Source organism: Cygnus atratus, chromosome 1, assembly GCF_013377495.2.
Source record: "Cygnus atratus isolate AKBS03 ecotype Queensland, Australia chromosome 1, CAtr_DNAZoo_HiC_assembly, whole genome shotgun sequence".
Classification (NCBI taxonomy): domain Eukaryota; kingdom Metazoa; phylum Chordata; class Aves; order Anseriformes; family Anatidae; genus Cygnus; species Cygnus atratus.
In genome coordinates this window covers 132,845,170-132,869,793 of record NC_066362.1, presented here as the reverse complement: position 1 = coordinate 132,869,793, position 24,624 = coordinate 132,845,170, and the positions used below count along the sequence as shown (strand labels likewise).

General features: G+C 35.9%; 2 non-coding genes across 2 annotated transcripts; both read right to left on the bottom strand.

The window, feature by feature from the left end:
• Positions 1-701: 701 nt before the first annotated feature.
• Positions 702-774, bottom strand: TRNAF-GAA (transfer RNA phenylalanine (anticodon GAA)). Its single transcript has one exon. It is a non-coding gene; the product is annotated as a tRNA-Phe (tRNA).
• A 1,444-nt stretch (positions 775-2,218) lies between these two features.
• On the bottom strand, positions 2,219-2,291 carry TRNAF-GAA (transfer RNA phenylalanine (anticodon GAA)). The gene has a single exon. It is a non-coding gene; the product is annotated as a tRNA-Phe (tRNA).
• Positions 2,292-24,624: the final 22,333 nt, after the last annotated feature.

Here is a 24,624-nt window from a genome sequence, read left to right as displayed (position 1 = left end):
CCAGTCCTTAATTTTTACCCACAGGCTCCCAACCTGCTCTTGGCTGTTTCTCAGAGTCAACTCTTCACCATCTATTCATTTCTTAACATAGAAGGCAACACCCCCACCCTTCCTTCCCTGCCTGTCTCTCCTGTTAAACCTTATAGCCCTCCATTCCAATGTTGCAGCTGTGTGATTTGTCCCACCATGTTTCTGTTACAGCAGTTAGATCATACTTGTCTAATTGCACTGTTTTCCAACTCCTCCTGCTTGTTTCTCATGCTGCATGGATTGGTGTAGGCACTTCAGCTGGGTTATGGATCGCATCACCTGTTTAGAGGAGTCCTTCCTAATTCGTATTGGACAATTCACAGTTATGATTCAGTCTACAACTTCCTCGCGAGGGGGAGTGGAGAGGCAGGTGACCTATTCTCCGTTATCACCAGTGATAGGACCCACGGGAATGGTGTTAAGCTGAGGCAGGGGAGGTTTAGGCTGGACAACAGGAAGAGGTTCTTCACCGAGAGAGTGGTCGCACACTGGAACAGGCTCCCCAGTGAAGTAGTCACTGCACCAAGCGTGTCTGAATTTAAGAAGAGATTGGACTGTGCACTTAGTCACATGGTCTAAACTTTTGGGTAGACCTTTGTGGTGCCAGGAGTTGGACTTGATGATCCTTATGGGTCCTTCCAACTCAGGATATTCTATGATTCTCAAAACACTGCTGAAGCCCGGGATTGAACCAGGGACCTTTAGATCTTCAGTCTAATGCTCTCCCAGCTGAGCTACTTCAGCCCTGCCTGAGTAATTTGATAAGCTTTTAAAATGAAATGTCTTTCTTGAGAGATTAACGTTCTCTTCTTGAGATTAACATTTTATGTTAAACATAAAAATGTTTAACATCTTTATTAATGATGTGGACAATGAGGTAGAGTGTACTGTCATCAAGTTTGCAGAGGACACAGAACTGGGAGGAGTGGCTCTTAACACCAGAGGGTCATGCTGCTATCCAGAGGAAACTCAACAGGCAGCAGAAACGGGCTGTCAGGAACCTCATGAAATTCACCAAGGGGAAGTGCAGAGTCCTACACCTGGGGAGGAGCAACCCTCTGCACTAGTACAGGCTGGAAAGCAGCCTTGCAAAAAAGGGTCTGGGGGATAACGAGTTTGATGTGAGTCAGAGGCAAAGGCCAACAGCATCCTGGGCTGTGCTAGGAGGAGTGCTGCCAGCAGGTCAAGAGAGGTGATCCTTCTGCTCTTCTCAGCACTGGTGAGGCCACATCTGGAGTAATGTTTCTAACTGTGGGCTCCCCAGTACAAGAGAGACATGGAGCTACCAGAGAGAGTTGTGCTCAGGGCCACAAAGATGACAAAGGGACTGGAGCATCTCTCCTATGAGGAAAAGCTGAGTGCTCAGACTGCTCAGCGTGGAAAAGAAAAGATTCAGGGACGATCTTCTCAATAGCTATAAATACCTGAAGGGAGAGTGCAGAGAGGACAGAGACAAGCTCTTTTCACTGGTGCCCAGTGCCAGGACAAGAGGCAATGGGCACAAAACGAAAAACAGAAGCTTCCTTCTGAACATCTTTACTTTACCACCTCTTTACTGTGAGGGTGACTGAGTATTGTCACAGATTGTCCTAAGAGGTTGTGGAGTCTCCATTCTTGGAGATACTCAAAAGATATCTGGACATTCCCCTGCATAATGCTATAGGTTGCTCAACTTGAGTTTGGGATGGGGCTGGTGGCTGATGTTGGACCAAATGACCTCCAGAGTTCCTTTCCAAGCTCAGCTATCTTGTGATTATTTGAAGGAATCTGAAATTTTTTTGGTGGCTGCTACATGATATGGGACTTACTGGGGACGTGCTTTTCTGGAATGGACAACTGTATACCACACAACACTGAAAATATCACTAGTCATCTACGTTTATGCAGCTGATTTTTGCCCTTAACAGCAGGTTAATTGAATTTTTCTCTGGAGACTCAGTAAACTATAGTAATCAGCCTACACTTTTGGAATGAGTTGATAGATATCAAATCTATTTTTCTATATAAGAGCTCAACTATTTTTCAAAATAAAAGTGAAAAAATGATTTGTACTGAAAGGCTTTTTACGACTTTGTATTTTTTTCTAATATATTTTGCTATGGGCCATGGGCTATGGGCCACATGACGTTTTTAGAGGAGTCCTTCCTAATTTGTATGGGATGATTCACAGTTACGATTCTCAAAACATTGCTAAAGCCTGGGATTGAACCAGGGACCTTTAGATCTTCAGTCTAATGCTCTCCCAGCTGAGCTACTTCAGCTCTACCTGAATAATTTGCTAAGCTTTTAAAATGAAATGTTGTTCTTGATAGATGAGAGGGGATCAGTGGATACTGCCTATCTAGATTGCTTGTTTCCCATGCTGCATGCATTGATGTAGGGGCATTACAGCTGGATTATGGGATGCATCACCTTTTTAGAGGAGTCCTTCCTAATTCGTATGGGATAATTCACAAGTGTTTCCCTGCTGTTTTCTATAGTATTGGCATTCAGGGGTTCTTTTGTGTCATTTACAGGTACATCCCCTTCCCCCACTGTATCTAGTTTAAAGCCCTGCTAATGAGTCTAGCCAGCCCGCTGCCCAAAATGCTCCTGCCCCACTTGGTCACTTGCACCCCATCCCGTGTCAGCATGCCCTGTCTCTCAAAAGCATGCCCAAGATCATAGAATTCGAAACCCTGAACACGGTACCAGCTACGCACACAGTCATTCACCTGACCCATATGCTGCCTCCTCTGTGGGTCCCAGTCTCTGGCTGGGAGGACTGAGAAGAACACCACTTGTGCTTCTGATCCCTTCAGCATCTTTCCACGAGATATAAATCTCCTTTTGATGTTTCTGAGTATCCTTATCACAGCCTGAGTTGTCCCTATGTGAAAGATCAGGAATGGGTGATAGGCCTTCGGCTTAACTAAGCGTGGTAGCCTCTTTGTGATGTCACAAATGAGGGCCACAGGCAGGCAGCAAACCCTTCTCTAGGGCTTGTCTGGGCTACAGAAGGGCACATCAGTGCCTTTCAGAGAGGAATCTCCAATCACCAACACCTTTTTTTTTTTTTTTTTGAGGAAATGGTTCTTAAACAAGCGGTATGCTGTTCTACATTTTTGCAGTTTTCGTTTCCTGGGTCTTGACCATTACCATAGTTGTTGTTGATGCTCTCTCCTTTTTTGAGCCCCAGAGCATCATATCTTTTGCATAGGGGCGTTTCAGGGCAAGGGGAAGTTTCCTCACTCTGTTCCGAGCATAGGACTTCTGAGCTGAGGAAGTCCTCCCATACACCTGTGACTTTTAATGGCAGAAATTAAGCAATTGCTTCTGTATGGCACACAGATGGCTGTCATATAAACAGCTCCAACAAATCATTTTACGTTTTATCACTTACATTTTCATGGTTTTACTACAAATTCATAATGTATCAATTCCATTAAAAAATAAATTTATATTTATTTTACCATAAATCTCAGCCAAGCAGGCAGAGTGAGCTGTAATCAGTGTGAGATGATACAACAGCTACTTTCTGATATGTTTTTAATCCGGAACTGCAAATATTTTTCAGTCAGATATAGCATGTAATTTTTAGTAGATGAATTACTTCAAGTGTGATGAACTGGCCTCATTCAAAACTATTTTGCAGGTGTTTGAAGAGGAGGACTTAAAAGGCCAATTCATTCTTCCATTGTACAGGTGCCACTAAAAAAACCACTAAATAAAAGAAAAACGTTACAGATAAAATGGACATCTCTTAGGCTTGGAGAACATATTCTGTGCTCAGTTCTACTCGATTTTCCAGAAACACTTCTAGGTACTTCTAAGGAAATAGTACTGACTGTGTATGGGGGACCAGCTCTGAGAAGGGTAATACTGGACTGGGAAAAACTATGATTTCTTATACAGGCTGGATCATAAAGTTTCATACTGGTCAGATGGTTCCAGGCATGTTGCTTGCCTGCTGCGACACTTAGCTTCACTCTTATACTGCAGACAGAAATTAGGTATTTCATGCAGTGTCCTCCATTGGTGAAATACCAAACCAATATTTAAATATAGTATGATGCTAGCAGCAGCACAGAGTAAATATTGTATGCTACTTTTTGCTTCAAGTTACCATTCTTCTTAGACGACTTTTATTTAAACAGGCTGCATCTTCCATCTGACATAAAAAAGAAGTCTTGACTGTGCATGACATGCATTTAAATTTAATGAGTACAGATAAGAATTTTGTTCTGAATTCTAGCAAGAAAGAAATGTTAAACCTGATTTGATATCCCTGAAAAACATGTTAGCAATTGTGACAAAAGAAATCCTGATAAAAAGTATCACTGCAGAAAATACTGAAATGAATGAAAGAGGATAAGAATCAGTTCTTACACATAGTAAATGGATAGTAAGGTGCCAAATTTATGATCCCATTACCAGAAGCAATGTTTATCAGACATCAAAACCAGACACAGACTTTATATATAATACATACACATATATACAACATAAAGTCCTAGAAAAGTTATTTATGGTTACCTAAAGAAAATATAGTTATTCTAGACCCATTTGTAATACTGTGTTTAGGAGGCTGTTAAATAACTCACAACCATATTATTTGTCAAATAACTTGTTCAACATACTTTTCAAATAGAGTATTCTTGGAACATTTTGCTTTCATTAATTCTTAACACTCCTTATGAAATTTCTGATATTAAAAAAAAAAAAGTTTATCACACAGTGTTTATCACACAGGGTTCTTATTTGTTCTTTACTGGCATGGAGGTTCAAGAACATTTTATGGGAAAAAGGTGGAAGGCATTCAGACTGTTTTGCAGTCAACTCATGCAGTCAAGACTGGAGGCAAGTATGTCTTCACCCCACTGTCAGCAGTGCAGGCACTTCCAGGGGGCATATATGCATAGTGCACCTGAACCTCAGATGCCTGCTGCACAGAGGGCTGGTAAATCTTTGAGATGATGTTGAGAACATGGAGGTAGATTCCTGAATCTGTAGCTGCAGCTATGATTGAAATTTACTACATTGTGTTTTGTTTGTTTGTTTGTTTGTTTTTAATTGTTATTATTATTTGACAGAATTTCCCAACAAACTGCATAACTGCTGGGAAACACTGAGACATAGTATGATCCCTGCTCCTCACCTGTTTTCTTTAACTCCATTCCCAAAACACAACATAAGTCAGGACCCCTTATCAAAATGTACTCTCAAAGATAATGTTGAAGGTTCTACCCTGGCAGGAAAACAAATCCAAAAGAATTATAATGAATTAACTATCCTTCCTTGTGAAATAAAAAGGTATACTGTCTCCATTCCCTAAGATTCTGTTTTTCTTCCCATCCCGTTTGTTTTGTATATAAGTGACAGAATATAGTTAAAAAATGAAAGATTATTCATATCTTATGTGTATACCTGAGATATTCAGTCTTGATCATATAAACTAGTCTTTCAGTTATACTACAACCAAATTATATATAATGGTGAAATCAAGTGTAAGAATAGGTTTGAAAAAGACAAAATGAAGAAAGACTGAAACTGTATTCAAGACAGGAGAAAGGTTGCAAAACACTTCTGACAAGATAAATGACTAGTAGAGTATTAAGTATTTTCTTGGTGATAGAGAAAAATATTTAATAATTCTAGTCTGTTTTGTGTTTTCCTACAAAACCACCCCCAAGAAGGGAATAACTGTCTCTGGAAGACAAGGCAAGGTTGAGCCTAGAGAATTCCTGCTACTCAAAACATAAAACAGGAAACTGCAGATGGAGCAGAGTCTACAGTATTAGGAAATTTGTAGCAAGGAAAACATTTGGTCTTTTCACAGGAGAGGTACCTTGGGATGTTTTTTATCCCCTGCCCTGTAACAAAGAGTGTCTGGAAAATCTAGTGCATTTCATAACCTGTCTCTCTCTTCATGAAGAAAGAAGGTACAAAAGAACAGAATACTATTAAGTTCCTTATTCTTTTCCGATTTCAGGCCCAAAGTGTCAAACATATTTCAAGTATTTTGCATTTTCAACACAAAGATAAACTCTTATCTATCAAAGATAAATTTTAATTTTAAGAAAAGGAGACTAATTTATTACAGTTGTTCACGTTTTTCCATATTTTACCAGAATAAATAATAATGTTTACTTTTCATATTCTTGTACTATTGAAGACCCAGGCAGGTCCACAGCATCACTTTGTTCAAATATTCATGAATTCCTTATAGGAGATCATGTCTGACTGTACTCTAATCTAACCTACATCATATTTCTGCATTTTCTTAAAATTTATGATATTATCTCACTGTAAAATCTGAACAACAAAACCACAACAGACTGCTAGCAAAACCTATTCATAAATAAATGTAGCTGCAACATATTTTACATATTACAATTAAAATCTTCTATGCGAAATATGAAAGATTTCACACCTGTCCAAGAAAACCAGGATTTCTAAACATTCAACAACATCTTGAATCTATTAGAATCTCTTTTTTTCTGGTCCATGTCTTATCCTTCTTTCACACATAAAAGTAAAATACTGGTATCCTCCTCTCTATAGCAGGCAAACGTAAGTAATAATTGACTGTGTCAAAAGAAGCAAACAGCTTGAAATTTACAAGTCATGTGGCTTGTCAAATCCTAATATTTTATAATAATAATAATAATAATAATAATACACACCCACAAACAAACAAAAAAACCAACTGGGAACTGTATGTCCAGTTTCAGTTACTTTTTTTTTTTCTTTTTCTTTTTCACCTTATAACTACTATCTTTTTCTTGAGAAAACAAAACAAAACAAAACCTTCAAATGGGATTATTCACTTTAAAATATCTGTTTAATTTCTCATGGCTGTGTAATCAGGCAGCCTCTATCCTTTAAACAAGAAGATATCAGAATCAGGGTATATTAGAACTTCTTACTGGTAAATCAGCAGAATTTATGCCATAAACTGATATTCTGACTATGAAAGTAGAAAATAATTGTTACATGCATAGATGCAAGTGTGAGAACATGCATTAGCAGGAAGAGCTTTGGGTGTAACAGGAAAAGATATAATAGTTGATGAGAAGCTTATCTTATGAAGCACCAATTTCTGGGTTGATTTTCTTGTAGAATACCTCCTGCAACACACATACACTTTATCTTATTTGGCTGCAAGGTGTTTTGTTGTTGTTGTTGTTTTGTTTTGTTTTTATAACTGGTGAAGACAATTGTTGAAGACATTTGGTTTAAAAGTTGTTAATCCCTAATGCTATTTTTAGTTAAGTAAAATTCAGTTCTATGTGTAATTCAGATCACTTTCCAGAGCTTTCTTTGGGAGAATGATCTCCTTTATGGAAGACCTGTTTTTCTCCTGTTTTTTTTAGCATCATGATCCCATCATTGCAATCACATACACACACACGCACACAAGATATTTTCAATGACCATAAAGGAAAGAGTAAAGGAAAACTACAGCAATGATTATATTATTAATTTAGTATTTTTGATTTCCAAAAGAACTTTGACTACAAATCATAATACAGGTAAATTCTTGAAGGTTTTGACTGCAATGTCTGCTATTTTATGCACAGTGGAGAGAATGGACAGAGAATTACATATGCAAGTTTTCTTTTCATAGGCAAAGTTTAAGGACACATTGATGACTTTGAAGAAAGACAAAAAGCAGTTTCCTGTTATATCTCTGAATTGTATCTGAGTTAGGAGTAAATGTTATGTTTACTGAAATATTTCTGAGGCTTCGAGATATTTTATTTTCTTTATTTTTGCCTATGTGAGGAAGCACCTCCAATGTGATAAAGTTACTTCAGTTCATAAACTAAGGAAGTCTACAGGTTATAGTTGTTCTGCTGTTACTAATCTTGTACCAGCTTATTCTCAACAAGCACTGATCCAGCACATCTCACAAGAAACAGAGCTAATCCTTAAACTGCAGGGGGGGGAGGGAGGGAGGGAGGGAGAGGGAGAGAGGGAGAGGGAGAGAGAATACAAAGATTCAGCATATTTAACACAACTTTCAAAGGATTTGGGATTAAGCATTTTGTTATGTTGATTTATAAAAGACCTTTACAGTTTCCTAAGTGTTATTTCTATAGCAATGAATGGAAATATAATGAGATCCTAGTCTTGCTGAAAGCAAAAAAAAAAAAAAAAACATTCCTACAGACAGGGAGTCACCCTACAGTTTTCTCAACAGTCTCTGACCAATATATATATTGGTCAGAGACTGTTATATATATTATTATGTTATATTATATTATGTTATGTTATATATTACATATATATAACATATACATATATTACGTATACATATATATTACATATATATATATGGTCAGAAACTATAATATATATATATAGTTTCCTTTTATACGGTGTAAGCTTTGTAGATGAGCAGAGGAAATTTACATCCAGTATCAATCTAACAACACAAACAAACAAACAAACATCCTGTGCCTCACAGTAGGTAGGTGTTTCAGTTCAGATTTTGTAGGAAATAAGAAGAGTAACTGTACTTTTCACTGTTCCACACAAACACAAAAAAAAAAAAAAAAAAAAAAAAAACAACCGTTGAAGCATGCTGATAGACTTCGTTGGACTTTGAGTATGAAGCTGCGGTAATGCAGCAGCTGAAACTGCAAGAGCTCTGCATTCGAATTTAAGACACCGTGTGACCGAAAATAACTGAAACATAAAAATAAACTGATGGATTTTCAATATGCCCTTACCTACAGAAACCAAATGTTAAAATCCCAGTGGTGTCTTTTGTGAGGCAAAGTGATAAAAACCTTTCAGTGATCGAGATGGAATTTGAGGGGATTTAATTTAATAATAATGTGAAATTGGATCTAGTTTTTAAATAACAATTTGGGAGATATTTCATTTTTCTTGTTCTGCAATATTGTAAGATTTTTATAATGAAAGATTTAGCTCTGCTGATTGTGGCTAAGGAGCACTTCAAACTAAAAACTCTGAAAAGCAGAAAGATTTTGCAAAAACAATTCATGAAATTCCTATTCGTATACTTAGATGCAAGGACTGATGTATTCAGGTGACTTTGCTCCTCTTCCATTCAGCAAAACTAAGGAAAGGTCTATCTCAGTAAAATGGCTTGAAAAAGCCATTTGAGCCAAAACTCAAAAGTCATGGGTTTTGGATATAGTAGGCCTAACACAAAATCTGTCTGGTGGAAAATCTTTTCTGATTGAAGCCACTCATTAAGTCCACTGCCTCCTCTCTACTGTTGCTTTCTGTGAATGTCTTTTTCTCACAGCTTGGAGACCTATACAGGGCTTTCAGTGTCACCAGAAAATCCCAGTCTTTGCTTCCAGCTCGCGAGATATAGGCAGAAAGATGAGTCAGTTGTAATTAGACCTGGAGACTGTGAAATCATATTCCGGGTACAATTTCTCCATCTAATTCTCACTGGAAAAGTGATCATTTCTCTTTCCCCCTCTCTATTTCTCTGTATCTTCTGATCTTCCATATTCATACACTTTAGCAAATGCACAATAATACAGCAATATGGTTGATATGACAGAGTTAGGCAGCTGACAATTTTCTACATTCAAGATCACAGTATTATGGTTTCTAAAATATGCAAAGCAGATAAATAGTGGTTATATATTGCTGATAATGGGGAATAGTCTACTGGTTTTTGTTATATCAAAGAATGACTTTTCACAGTAAAGATATTCAAATCTACTTTAAGTTGATTTGACAGATGATTGCTTTTATTTCCTCTTTGCATTTTCTGAATGTTACCAAACTTCTCTAATGCTACAGCTCTGTTCCATACCTATGGAATATTTGATGGTGTAATATCAAGATTTTATTGAATAGGAATTTGGGATAATTACTTTAATCCCTAGTAAGAACAATGTAACAAGACATCTCCCAAAGAAAGCAAATGAAAATTTCATGCCATACTACGCAATTTCATTCCTATCCCATTCTGCAGCAATACATATGCTACAAAAATAAAAGCTATTTTAGGTGCAAATTTGTTGCATATGTGACAGGGTATTGTCTTCTGGATTGTATATACTTATCCACAATTTAAAAGTAATATTTTGAAAATAACGTATTTGTAATATTTCTGATTTTTTGAAAGATGTGTAGGAAATGATATTTGGATTAACGTTGCTGAGGTACTTTTGTTTTGTTTTGTTCTGCCCTCTCCCCCCACCTCCCAGCAATATTCATCATTTCCAAAACATAAGGTTATTTAGGATATTTGATGACTAACAAGATATTCAAGATGAATTCCCATTTGAAACAACAGCTTTAAGATGCACTGCTTCACCGTATATCTCTGGAATATGACAGTATTTCAGCTGCAAGATATATGCAATATCTATATGTATATACTTAAAAATATAGGATGCTTTCATTTGTAAGAATTATTTCTACAACATTTATTTAATCTATTCTGTGCATGGATTTGTTACAGTGTAAAAATGTTTTCAGTTTAAATAAGGAACATTTGATCCTGAGGGGAAAACAACAAAGACTTGATGCAACAATAAGAAATCAAACATTTTCATTTAAATTTGATCAAAAAACATATTGCAGCTAGTCCTCTTTTCTAGTCTGTCTCACACATGGAACAGAGACTTGAAGTTTTAAGTAATCCAAATCCTTAAGTAATCCAAATTACAAGACTTTAAAGTTGTGACTGACCTAATTTCTAAAGACATTTTTCATCAGCATTTCAGGAAGTATAGATAACACACATGGTTCTTACAAACTTTGATCTTTTTAGGGCTTCTCTCTTTACTTATTGTGACCATTTCTTCTAGTCCAAGTTATAACATTTTCCTGTACAACCAGGAAGAATTTAAGATAAATTTTCCACATTCATGAACACATTTCTATGTGCACTTCATTTAATAAATAAAAAGTAAACAGTCCTTGGATAGTGGCATATTTTAAATTGTGACTTAAACACTATCAAGGAAAAAAAAAAAAAAAGCAAACCAACGACACATCATTCTTTTCATCCAAGTTTCAAAAAAAAAGTAGGGTTAATTCCTCCAGGTAGTTGGCAATAAATTCAGTTAAATGAATATTATTCCTAGTTATTAAAGTTGAATTTCTATGTAAAGAGCCCTTTTATAGGATATAAATCCTCTGTATCTACTTTTGGATCAGCTTCAGAAGAAGCAAATGACATAAAAAGAAAACTTTGCGCAAGCAAAATAAATATTTATGAGGGTCTCAGAAACTTATGTTAAGAAAAATTAAATAAATTTTATAGAAAAGACATGAACCAAAATAGTCAGAAATGAAGTTTGGATTTCTACTTCCTCTGCTCAGTAAACTTTGTCATGCTATGTATGCACCATTGAACTTTGTTGTTGGAAGCAGTTGCATATAGTGTCATTGCTTTCACTCACCAAACAGAACAGGGAATATTAGCACAGACTTGTGAGAAGGGAATACAAAAATATATGTGAGATATGAAATAGTCATTGCCGCAGTCACATGAAAAACATCCTCAGTGCTGTTATGAAAAACATAGTCATTATAGTGAGGTTTTTGAAAATTGACTTTCAGATTTATATATGGTGAGCAGTAAGTGCTCTAGGAATACTGAATATGAGTATAATATCAATCTTATTTAATATTAAGATAAAATGGTGTTTGTAGCTGCTTGAAAATAATCACTGTTCAATTATACTGTTGTAGCCATGTCATGACTCATTATGAAATTCAGAAAAAAAGGTTTTATTTAATATTGTATTTATTTTATTATTTATTCTATTCTATTCTAGGTAAAAAGAAAACAAACAAAAAAAACACTAACACTATAATCTTGTAATTAAGTGATAACAGAATTCTCAAAGGTACACAATTCTTAAGGATTAGAATCTTAAGGATATTATTATCTTAAGGATAAAGGATTTCTGCCAAGAATGTCTTGTAAGTCTTACATAGCTTGATAAGTGTTGTTTGCCAAGCTGATGTGATTTTTCTCTCACTGAAACTGTTTCATTAATTTGATGTGTGAGAAATAAATATTTGCTGTGCAATTAATTGGAGATTATTATGGTCTAATGGAAATTTCCCATACAAACCGATATTTGGCCTTTTAGATGCATAAAATGCATATCAGTACTTGGTAAACAGAATGAAGCTGTGGGAAAAAAAATGTGAAAGGCATGTAACTGGTGAACAAAATCGATGTTCCTGTAATAGTTTTGTTCACTACTTTAGTTAAGTATTAACTGAAAATACAGTTTCAGTAAGTCAAAACAAACCAACCAACCAACCAAACAAACAAACAAAAAAACATAAAACAAAAAGCTTCCACCAATAAAACAATTACCATGTGTGCAGATATTTGCCAAAGCTATGGAAATGGTAATGACAGTACAGACAGTAAACGATTATTTTATTTTTTATTTAACAAAAATATATAAACATCCTTGTTTTCAGAGTCTCATGCATTCATCTTATATACACAATATTTTATATAAATAAATATATCACTTTATGTTGAGTAAAACAGAAAGTGAAAACAGACACAGAAAACTTTGGGCCAAAAACTGTATTACTTAATAGCAAAGATATTTTTGTCTATGCTATAGTAAGATATATAGATCCATTCACTGTATCATCTAGACTGAAAATTGCAGGAAAGATAAGATAGACCTCTTGCTCTCATATCAACACTTAGCCACATCCCTACTGAGGGATTTGATCTAATAGTACTTTTGGTAGTAGCACAATACATAGCTCATAGTTCAAAAGCTATGATTTATTCAGTTAACATAAGTAAGCTAGTAAGTAAGTAAGTAAGAAAGCAAGTAAGTAAATAAGAGGAAGTCCTGAATGGTAGCTGTTCCTAAGGCTGCATTTCAGAAGCAGCACATATATAACAAGACTAGTAAGTGTACTCAAAGTGAAAATGTATGCAGAAAACTAAGAAACTAGATAAACTGAGAAAATATCACGGAGATAAATTATAATTGATTGTATCTCTAATATACATATGGAAAAGTTCAGCAAGGTTATTCTAGATATCCAGTTAGAAGTCATTGTCCACCTCTTTTAAATCCTGCATCTACTTTTTTGTGCTTTACATTCATGATAGCTAGCACAATTGGTGCAAGACTCCCTACAGTACTAGTCCTTCCCTGTGTAGGATAATTGAACTTTGTCTGAGAAACCAAGGAAGTGCTACATCCAGTAGAAGATAAATAAAACTAGAATAAAGGTAGGCTTGAATCTTGAGAAATATTTCTCTTGCAATTGCAGGGAACACTTGAAACATCAATATGAATATAAATACGTAAATCTAAATCCAAGTCTATATCTGAATAAATATGATGAATAAAATGGGTCAAAAGGAAAATCTGGGTTCTACATCTGAAAGAGGTGCAATAGGTTTTCAAATACCTTATTTCTGAAACTTCTCTAAATGTCTGGGTGTTTTGTGTGTGTGTGTTTGTGCTTTCATTGTTGTTTGATTGTTTTATTTTTTAATGCCAGCCGCCATAACAGGAAGTTCCTTAAAAATATCTAGATTCAAGAACAGATCTTCCTTACAATAGAAAAATAAATTTCAACATCTTAGGAAAATGTAGTCAGAAAAAAGATACAAACGTATGTGCCTCATGATTCTTGAGAATAACGTTAATTAATTTTGTTTGGAAACTCACTTGTTAGTGCTGTGAGCTGTTATTTTGGCTAAAATGCCAAGCTATATTACAATATCAAACTGTGTTATGAATAGGCTTTAAACTTTGGTCTTAAGGTTCCTGTTGGTACATAATCTTTAATGTCAGTTACATTACTGACATATATATAATATTATATTATATTCTTCAATATAACTATGAAATTAAATGGAAAGTAAATGCATTAAAGGAATATTCTGGCTCCAAAGGTCAGCATTCTAAGAATAAAAACCAAGCAAATGAACAAATAAACAACAAAAAAATTTAGATAGATATCACTGTCTATCTGTAAACTAGAGAAAAGAATAATATTTATTTTTATTCTCACTGCTCAATAAGCAAACTTCTTTCCCATTAATTCTGTAGTGACTATCTTGTGTGCTGAAGGCCTAATTAGATCAAGAAATGCACATTATTTTAGTGAGATCTATGGGCTTCAGAAAGCTTAGCCAAAGTGTTTTGTTATGTGAACAAAAGCCAACTCAAAACAAGGCACAGATTTCTATGCCTGAGAGAATCTAGAAAGGCAGAAAATATCTATTCTTTATGAAGTGTAGGTCTATTAAATGATAGATTAGGTTTGTTCTGTAATGTATTTAATGCATAAATGGCAAATGTAAACATAGAATAAAGCAGAAACACAGATGAAGAAAAATAGGGTCAGGTGAACGGAGCAGTAGCAGGAAAAGGGTCTTGCTGAATTATTTAGTATCATTAGAGAGGATACTCAACACAATAGCATAGTTGCAACATGCCTTTTCTACAAAACACCACATTGGCAGCCATGGGAGGTCCTTCCATAAATCTTTCTTTAAGCTATAGTAGAGAATACATTTAAATGACAAGCTTTTATCCAAAGGTATCTACGGACATAGCAAGGTATTCCCCAAATACGTTCAATATCTAATCTCAGAGCACAGGGAAGGAAACTGAAACAGAATATTAGGCCTGGATCTCAATATCAGAGGTGATACCACTTTTAAGGCAATTCACAGACAATTGCTTTCCTCCTTCTATTTAAAAATTTTGGTAGTATTGGAGCAAGCAAGCTTTACTTTCCAACCCCAAGTGCTCGTAACCCTTTCTCCTTGGTGCTTTTTCAGTGCATTTCTGGCTGCTTGCATGTTCTGTCAATTTAAGTGACATGCATGCAGAGTGCAAGTGTCCCGAGCTTCCTAGTGAGCAGCTCCCAAGGAGCATTTCCTTTCCGGACATTAACTGCTCTGATCTCTGCCCTGAGGTGAGGTCAGGTCCAGGACCATGGCTGGCTCTAGGGGTCAGCTACACAGAAAGTGCTAAAGGGAAAACATCCTGGTAGTTACTCTGTGAGAGATGACAGAAGAGCAACATCCTCCATCAAAAACAAATATTGCAGTAAGGGATTTGCCAAAGCCAGCAGCAGGCAACAATAACTCTTCCAGGGTTTTTTGGTCTCTTGTGAGAGTGGTACATTAGTTTTTGCTAATGCTTCTCAAACAAGTAAGAAACAGCAGCATGAGTCCTGAAAACAGGTAAAGGAACAGCAGCAAGTGAGAAAGCTGTTGATTCCAGGGTGACACCTCTATGAAGTCACACAAAAACACACACATGGCTTCACCTCTACATTAAACCAAAGCAGTAATGTCTCACCATTGCTTCTTCACAGTCAGAATCCCAGCCACAAGCAATTTGTTGAGCAAACGGCATTCTCACACCAACCATTGCTGATGATGCAGTATAGGTGCAAAGATGTGGAGAGTTTAGAGGGCACATGTTCCTGAGGCAGTTCTTGCTGCAAAGGACAAACAGGCCTATTAATTTTCAATTATTTTTTTTTTTTTGCCACAAAATTTTACAGATTATAAACAAAATGTCTTCGCCGTTAAAGGGCCCTGTTAAAAAGCCCTTTATAAGGCAGTGATATTAAGAAATATAATACAATTTCCTTTGTAATAGTACTCTGCCATAGAAGACAATGCAAGCTTTTGTGGTATCGTCATTATGATGAAGTAGCCACAAAACCAATATTTCATCTTAGGGAAAGATAAACCCTCTGCAACATTTTAAGAGAACCTGCCTGCCAACTGTAAAAACAGATAGTCTAGCTAAAACACGAAAGGAAACCTTCTCATTTAGGGCCCCCTGAAGGCCATGTGGTTTCCTTGGTTAGCAGTGTGTTTCTTTTGAGGGTTTCAGAGACACAAATGTTTTCTTTCTGTTTACATTTGTTGTCACTGGGAACTACATTCCTCTCATTTCTCAACTACTAGTAGTAATAAAATAACATAGCTGGGGGCAGACTGCCAATTGAATAAGATTGTAACAGTCCATATTAGAAAATGTTAGGGCTGTTACAATGATGATCAAAAATGAAAGAAATATTGCAATAAAAAGTAGTAAAAATACCCAAAACATAATTTTTCATAATCAATGGCAATAACATTACGCCAAGAAAGGTTATGGGCAAAGGGTAAAGAGCTGAACTGAAATTATGGCTAGTGGAGATTTCTTCAAACAGCAGAATTTTTGAAATTTTTTACCACCTGCTGATTCTCTCTATCAAATCATCCTCAGAAAAGTACATCCTTTGGGCAGTCTGTCAGCAACCCCTTACACTGAGGAGAAGCTTGCCTTAAGACATATCAAATTTTTAACATTTAACCTTGCCTTTCTAGCTCTGAAAATGAAATTTCACATATCTGTAATGAAAAATATGACTGCATACTTAATAATATTTGAAAAGTTTAACACTTTTTCCATTTTCATCACAGCAGAGGGAAATGGAAAACTTGAAAAGATACTTTAAAACAGTAAGCTTCTCCTTAACACACTGCACCGACATATGACACAGAGGTGAAATTGAACTTGCTACTTCTTCCTTCAGCAGTTGGCCCTGGTAATTTCAAAATGATCTGTCAGTTCCCCATCATGCATAATACATTTTTTACTTGCCTCACCTCTCCCTCTTCTCCTTCCCCTTTAGAATGCATAATCCACCCTGTAAGATAGTAGGGACACTTACATGCAATTTATTATCTATATTTTTATTAAAAGACCCTTCCATGCTGAACTAACAACTAAAAAACAAACAAGCAAACAAAAACACAACTTAAATGAGCTTTGTTGAATGTCAGCATGTGTACAATAATGGAGAAAGATGCTGTTATGACATGTATTTGTTTGGATCTGACAACTGGTTTAGATTCCACCTGCTACCCTTTAGGGATGTCATCTGAGAGTGATGTTACTGATACATCATGATGGTCAATTGCTGCCATTTATCCAATACTTATGGTTCAGCAAATAGAAGCAGAACTTCAACAACAACAACAAAAAAGCATTTTGCTGCTACAGGTGCTGCAGAAAACTGGGCTCCTAACATGTCTGGTTCTATAAAGTAAGAAATTCCTAAAGTATTTCTAATGTGAGAATAGTATTTGATTCAAGTTTCAAAGACAAAAATGATATTCTGTTCCAGCACTACAGTGATAAATTAAATTACTTTGGGCTCAGGACTATTAACTATAGTCTTTTAAGAATCTCCTCTGTCATTCCTGTTAGAAATAACTTCCTAAGAACATGGATTAGTGCTTTATATTGCAGCATCAATACCTATTTTGTGACTCTTTACTATGCTAAGTAGTTGGACATTTCTCAAATACAGTCCCTGCAGCATTCAGGAGTGTTTTTTGGGAGTGTAACAATTATAATTTAACTGTAATGCTAACAATTTTAAACTCCACAGTCTTATTCTTGCTAACTTAATGGTCTCCTCCCATCCTACAAAACAAAACAAAACAAACAACAACAAAAACTGAGAAACCGCCAATTTAAACAGACAGTTGACTTGATGACAGTGACAGGTCTGTTAGAGCACAGCCTTTTAGGAAAAGTCAGACTTAGCTTGGTTTCCCCTACCTACATACACAGCTTTGTTCCAGTAGAGGTTACCCATGATCTTTAGATGCCATCACAACCTTAGAAAGATAACACATCAAGAGACCTGAAAAGATTTTTCTTCTTACTTTACATAAGTAACTAACAGGAGGTAGTGAATATGTTGGAAATCTATATAATGGAAATAGAAACCAAAACGATTACTCCTCCAACTTTACAAAGGTAAAAGGTAATAAATAAATAAATAAATAAATTTTAAGAGGGCTAATAAAGGTTATATACCTATTCTGATCCTTAGTTACTTGCTTATGATGAAATTTCCCTGCATGTCTTCTGCAGATAATTATCCACTATTTTTTACAATAATAAACATGATTAAAGCAAGTAGAATAAAATTAGATGTTTTAATATGTATATATAATTGTAGATCTACTTGTATGTAAGAGATAAATTAAAGCAGATTAAGCAATACTTCTTATCATACTCTAAATATTTTATAGGTGATCACATTGGATGAGTTTTAATAAAAACATAATGTGCTATGCCTAAAAAATGTAAATTGTAATTGCACAACTTTAATATTAGGATTTTCAGATTTCAGTATAATGAGAAAACTCATGATGTAAGAGAACAGAGTAAGATAACTATGTACAATTTAATAATTCTTTTGACATTCAGCCATTCAAACAGGAAATTACCATCCTATACAAAGTACAAAATGAATTCAAAACAGGGGAAAAAGAGAAGGAGAGAAGCATAAGTGAAGAAGTTGTCTACTTTTATTTTTCCCCATCTCCTCAGTCATCCCCCACATGATTAACTTACTTGGCATTGGATTGGTCAACCACCTTCCATTACTCAATGTTGTTAAAGAGAATTTGAAAAATTCCCAAGTTTCTTTTTCAAAAGCAGGATTTCCAAACATCAGAAGAATCTGTGCCTTAGCTTCTGAAGCACAAGGAGAGATGCTGATGCTATCAACAATTTTATACTAATGGAAAATGTATGTGTGTTCATCATGGACAGAACAGAGAGATCCTGCAAAAGAGACAAAAACAATCAAAGCATCACATTTTCCTTTTAGGATCCTCCCTGTAAGACTTCAGTGTGGTTGGCCTTAAACACTCAAAAGTTGTATCAAATTAGACTCTGAAACAGTTTGCCTGTTTACCAAGATCACATAATAGAGAATTGGGCCTTCAAATTTCTGGTGCTCAAAAGCACCGGACAATGGAGAAAAGTGGGATGGTTTCCTTTTTGTTTAGTTTCATTGTTGAAAGCACAGGAGTAGACACCTGCAGACATTTTAAAGATGTTCTTACTTCAAACAACAAATACTGTTCAGAATGGTTAACAATGCTGTGAAATTTTTGGAGATGGAAAATGACTGTTTTGTTTGCTTTAAATATTTTGTTTTGACTTCAATATATATATATGTATTTCTTGGTTCATATGGTTCCAAATTTATTTTAACCTAACCAGGACAGGGAGTTGTGTATGGCCAGATCTTGAGTTACAGTAAAGTCCTTTCAGACTGAAAGCTGGAATCCCAGTCCCTCTTTTCATCTGAAGACACTCTAGAAACTGGCTGTTATGACAAATGAGTTGCAGCAGCTTCCCTTTCTCTGGCTGTGTTAGTGAATGAAAGTTGTCGTGGGTGCTGCTGCTGAACTCAGTCACCTTGGCTGATTCTGCTCTGAAATTGCATGGGACCGTTCAAGGGACTCACTTACATAGAAAAAGATTTAGTTTGGAAAGATGATGTGAAAAGGAGGGAAGGGAAGGGAAGGGAAGGGAAGGGAAGGGAAGGGAAGGGAAGGGAAGGGAAGGGAAGGGAAGGGAAGGGAAGGGAAGGGAAGGGAAGGGAAGGGAAGGGAAGGGAAGGGAAGGGAAGGGAAGGGAAGGGAAGGGAAGGGAAGGGAAGGGAAGGGAAGGGAAGGGAAGGGAAGGGAAGGGAAGGGAAGGGAAGGGAAGGGAAGGGAAGGGAAGGGAAGGGAAGGGAAGGGAAGGGAAGGGAAGGGAAGGGAAGGGAAGGGAAGGGAACAAACTCAGCAGGATTTTTAAAAGCTCCCTCTTCGACTTTGATTGTTAGAATTCCATGTTTACAAGTAAATGAAACAATGTAATTTTTGACAACACACACTACTGGTTTACAGAAAAATCACAAGAGGAAAATGTTATTAGCTTCATAATTTTTCATTATTGACTGCAAAATTATTGTAAGGAATTGGAGCTTTTGATCTTATACGGTAAACAATCCTCATCACATAATTTCATTTGTGCAGCTGTCAAAAGCATCAAAGAGCTTTATAGGAAGCATCCTGTCTGGGAGCTGTAGTTACACCACACTAATCTAAAGATACATAAATATGATAGTGTTTTTACATTTATCTTTAGGATATCCTCTTCCTCTTTTTCATCTGCCCTTTAACATTTTCTTCTTCTACCTCTACACTTTGAGTTTTCTATTTCCATGCATGAAATATAGTTTCTGTAGAAGTTTCTGTATAAACTGTATTTATAGTTTCTGTAAAAGTTCATGGCTTGATACCAATGTAGAATCTCTATGTTGCAATAATGTAAGTAGGATTTGAAAGGAGCTAATGCCATGCTTTCAAAGTTCAAGCAACTGTCTTGCTCAACCCAATTACACCAACACTGACATAAGTGCTAGAGCAACTACCTATACTTCAGGGAAAAATCATATTTCAGGCTTATATCCTCCACCTCAGGTTGTTTGTGAAATTAACAGCACAATAAATAAATAAATATATGAATAAATAAAAAGAAGGATTTCTATTTGCTGCTAGGTAATGTTAACATTAAAGTTAATAATTTCTTTAAAGGGAAAATTAATACATTCAGTCAAACAAATTGCTCCAGTTAAAGTGGATATGTCTCATGAAGTTGAAACGGATGTATAGTGTAGAAAGACTACATCTTTTTTTTTTTAAACTCTTCCTGCCAACAGGTGAAGAATACTTACATTAAACTTGATCAGTATGTTGCTTAGTTTTGATATGGGAAAGCATAAAGTTGTGTTGATTTAGCAGTAAACAGAGCTACTCTTGAAATGGTTTCATCTTTTCTGTTGGATGTTTGAAAGGGTAATCTTGATAACTAATTATTTTACGTACAGATTGTCTTATACTTAGCTTAGTCTATGGCCAGCAGGACTGTGAGGTGTAGAAGAATTGACTCTGATGCTTTCACTATAGTGATAGCACTCAGGAGACTAAGAAACTCTTACAAATGTTGTCACCTTCTTAACCAATGAAAAGGTAATAGCCAGGCTGGTGAAGTTCAGTCCAGATAAATTCCTGTAATTGGTGGGGTAGAAGCAGCAAAACATAAGGCAAGGTTAGGATTTCTCTGGGGTGTACAGTTGCCACATTTTTGGTCAAACAATGAGATTTCCAGCCCACTGTAATGTCAGTTTATATTGCAGCTATGTCATCATTGTGCAGACAGGATTTGCAAAAACAAGATTTACAAGAAGGGGGTTGCTTTGTTTTGTTTTCTGTGTGATAACGATGTCCTGCCTACTGATATGATTGCTCCTGTCTAAAGAAATATTCTTATTGGTTTACTGGAACTCGTGTGTTTGCAGTTTGAGACTGCAGAACAACCTGAATGTAGTTTCACCTCAAGGCAGGTTATAAACCAGAACATGCATAAAAATATGTGGCTTTGTTATTGAATTGATTTCTCAGTGAGAATAGAAAACGTGATATTTTGTTCTTTGCACTAGCTGCATTTAAATTTTGGTGGGGATTTTAAAGGTTTGATATTGATCTATAAAGACCAAAATAGTTTTGTTTCTGCCGTCTATGGTACAGCAGCAGACAGTGAAATACACAGTAGTAAAAATTTCCTCAGTTTAACATAGAAAATAGTATTTCCAGGCCAGAGGGGCAACTTCAGTGTGGTTCTCCATTTTCAACACAGAAGAGAGCAAAGGGAATGAGGATGGAGAGAAAGAGAGGTAAAGATGTAGAGAGAGGCAAAGAAGAGTGTTTTGACTCTATAATAGCATTATTCATACTGCACTCTGTGGAGTTTTCTGAAATGTAGAATTTCACATCAATAAGCTGAGGAAGAACTGCAGCTTTCCATTTCTTATGCAAGTGCCATATAACGTCAGAAAAAAATGTGTTCATTACAGCATTGTTGAGATGGGCTGAGAGCTGACCACATGTATTAAGAATACTCTGAGCATGTGTGAAGGATTGGTCTAAAGCTATAGATGAAATCTCAGAGTAGCATACACGATTAAGAAATTGTGCAGTTATCACTTTTGGGTGTGTCCAGGATCAGAACACTGAACTACTATGTTTGTTCTGGTAGAAATATTTTGATGCATCAGGTAATGACGCAGCCTGCTAGAATTTAGTGTCACTATCCTGCTTGGGTTGTTTGTTAAGCATTTAACTACTATTTGTATTTCTCTGAACTAGGTTCAAGAAAAGAACTCCCAGGAAGGGTAAGTCATTTTAATATACTGTAGAATCCCTGCTGCTGGTCAACAGAAAGATCCCATAGAATCCACTGGATAACCAGACTGCATTTCCCTTGATGGTGGTGTCAGCTGTCAGCAAAAAGAGACTCAAGAACATTCCACTCCTACTGAGAGAATATGGAAAAATCTTCCAGAATGCAGAAGCACACTTCATTGCACAATTAAAAGCAGCTCTGCATGTGGACATACCCAGGAGATCAAGAAACTGTTAGCAGGTTCCATATTTCTCTGCGTGGAAAATCTCAAATTCCTGATCAAGCTAGAAGAAAAGATGCCACCCATTAATGTTTTTTAAAGCGTTTTCTTAATCACACATGTTTTTAAGTCCAATAAAGCTATTTTCCCCCAATCATTGTATTTAAACTGCAATTAATTTTTTTATTTATTAGTAACACACAATACTGGGGCCTGAAATCAGCTGACTTCATAAACAACTTGCTCTAAATTCAACTTGTAAGCTGCAGATCCGCTACTGATATACACTGTTGGCAGTTTCATCCATACCAACTTATGGAAAGGAACAGTGAAAAAATTTGGTCTCCAGATTTGAAATGATTAACAGCACTTTTAATTCATATTGGTTACTAAAGAGATTATACACATAGTAAATATTCTGCTAGTGCTGAAATTTCCTCTCTTGGCTGTAAGAATTAGGAATAGTTAAATAATTAAACTCAGCTAGTAGTTTTGGTCAAAAGAGATCATGTACTCTTTCCACATTTCACCTGTCATATCCATCCAGTTTCTTGAATTGTGAGTGAGGGTACAATTGAAGTATTTGCTTTTCATTGTGAATTTCATTTTTGCTCCTATTTTGTTCTGCCTACCAGTAGAAAAGATTCTGCAATGCCTTTAACTTCCTACTAGGCTAAGCAATGCATTACTACAGAGACACCCAGCAGGAGTTTACAGAGTCTGCATTACCTGGGCAACCTGAAGATTTTCTCTTAAGTTTTCAGGAACAGTCACGGATATAAAGCAGCTTTTGATGTTCTCTCAGTCTGTGCTAGTGACAGCCCTCCTCCATCTTGTACATCTGATTAGAAAACACAGGGAAACCTCGAGGCCATAGGCAATAGTCCCGGATAGGATCCACTGCTCCCATGTCGTTCTTGACACTCATCTTTCTCAAAGGTCTCCAGCCTCCCCAGAGAATCTATTCCAGAGCTCTGCTACTCTTACCATTAGGAAGCTTTCTACAATGTTTACCTGCTTTCTTGGACTCTAGGTTTATGCTGAATAAACCTAAACAATAAACTGGATGCAAGTTATCCTACTTGTTTAATATATGCTAAGGAGATGTCTGCTTCAAGCAGTTTTACATTGTAAAGTACCTATTTTTGGGTAGTCATGAACTACAAGGCACTCTTTTATTTCAAGCTGCCATATTCACCTGCATTTTTATAGACACTCATAAAATGCTTGATTGTTTTTCAGGGATAAATACCTCCAAATAAGGACCGGTGAAGAGATATCACTCTGAGATTGTTTGTATCTTCCCTCATGTCTTTATCTATTTTCATGGCTTCAGTAGAAATTAGCACAGAATTTATTTTCTCATCTCTTGGTGATACCATTATAAATTTTCAAAACAGATCGTGTATTTGTACTTCATTTAGAAATTACTTAACTGTGCCATTCCTCCAGGCTGCAACCACAGAGCAGTGAGACATCTGCACAGTTACACTCTCAATTTTTCCTCTTAGCATAGTGAAAACAACTCTGCTAACAGAGAAGCTACAGCCTACTAGGTAAATCTATCCATCTTTTTCCTCCAGTCCTGTAGATAGACAATAATCACCTGGAATCTAGGCCTTATAAATATGTATTGTCTCTATTATAGTCCTAAAACTAATCCTCGTTTCAGTGGATAATTAAAAATATAATTTTAGATAAACTCAAGTTTCCAAATTCCTTGAAATTATAGCTGAAGCTGGTAATAAGAAACCACAGAGGAGTGAAAGAAGTCTAAAAGTAAGTGTGCTTATATGTTGGTATTGTTCTGATATTTTAATAGAGATGATTCTTATCTTCATCACTGTGGGATAGTCCTGAAGAAGACCTACATCTCAATCACCATATCCTTAGGTTGTGTGCTTCTTTTTAGAGAAGAATGTTAGAAGGTCATTGTACAGTTATTAACTTAAGTTTCAAACTTTACCTATGTCATGTATAGGAAGAATATAAAACATTTAAAATTAATCTCTCTCCAGTGTTAGAGAGTAAAAACACTTTTATGCAGTGACATTTCAATATCTCCTATTGTATGTCATGATGTAACATTTCTAGATTTGATCTTTTTTAAGATCTTAATTATTTCAAAACCTTTGACATGTTTTCTTGGTCACAAGTTTCACTCACATAGCAACTGAGCAGTAAGCACAAAAATCATCTGATTTTTCATGGAAGTGTTTATGTCACATACACATCATTCCTATGAGACACAGTTTCTTTTCAAAAAAATATTACTGAATAGCAATAGATTCAAGCTTATTGTTATATATGAGCATAAATATTTTGGTTAGC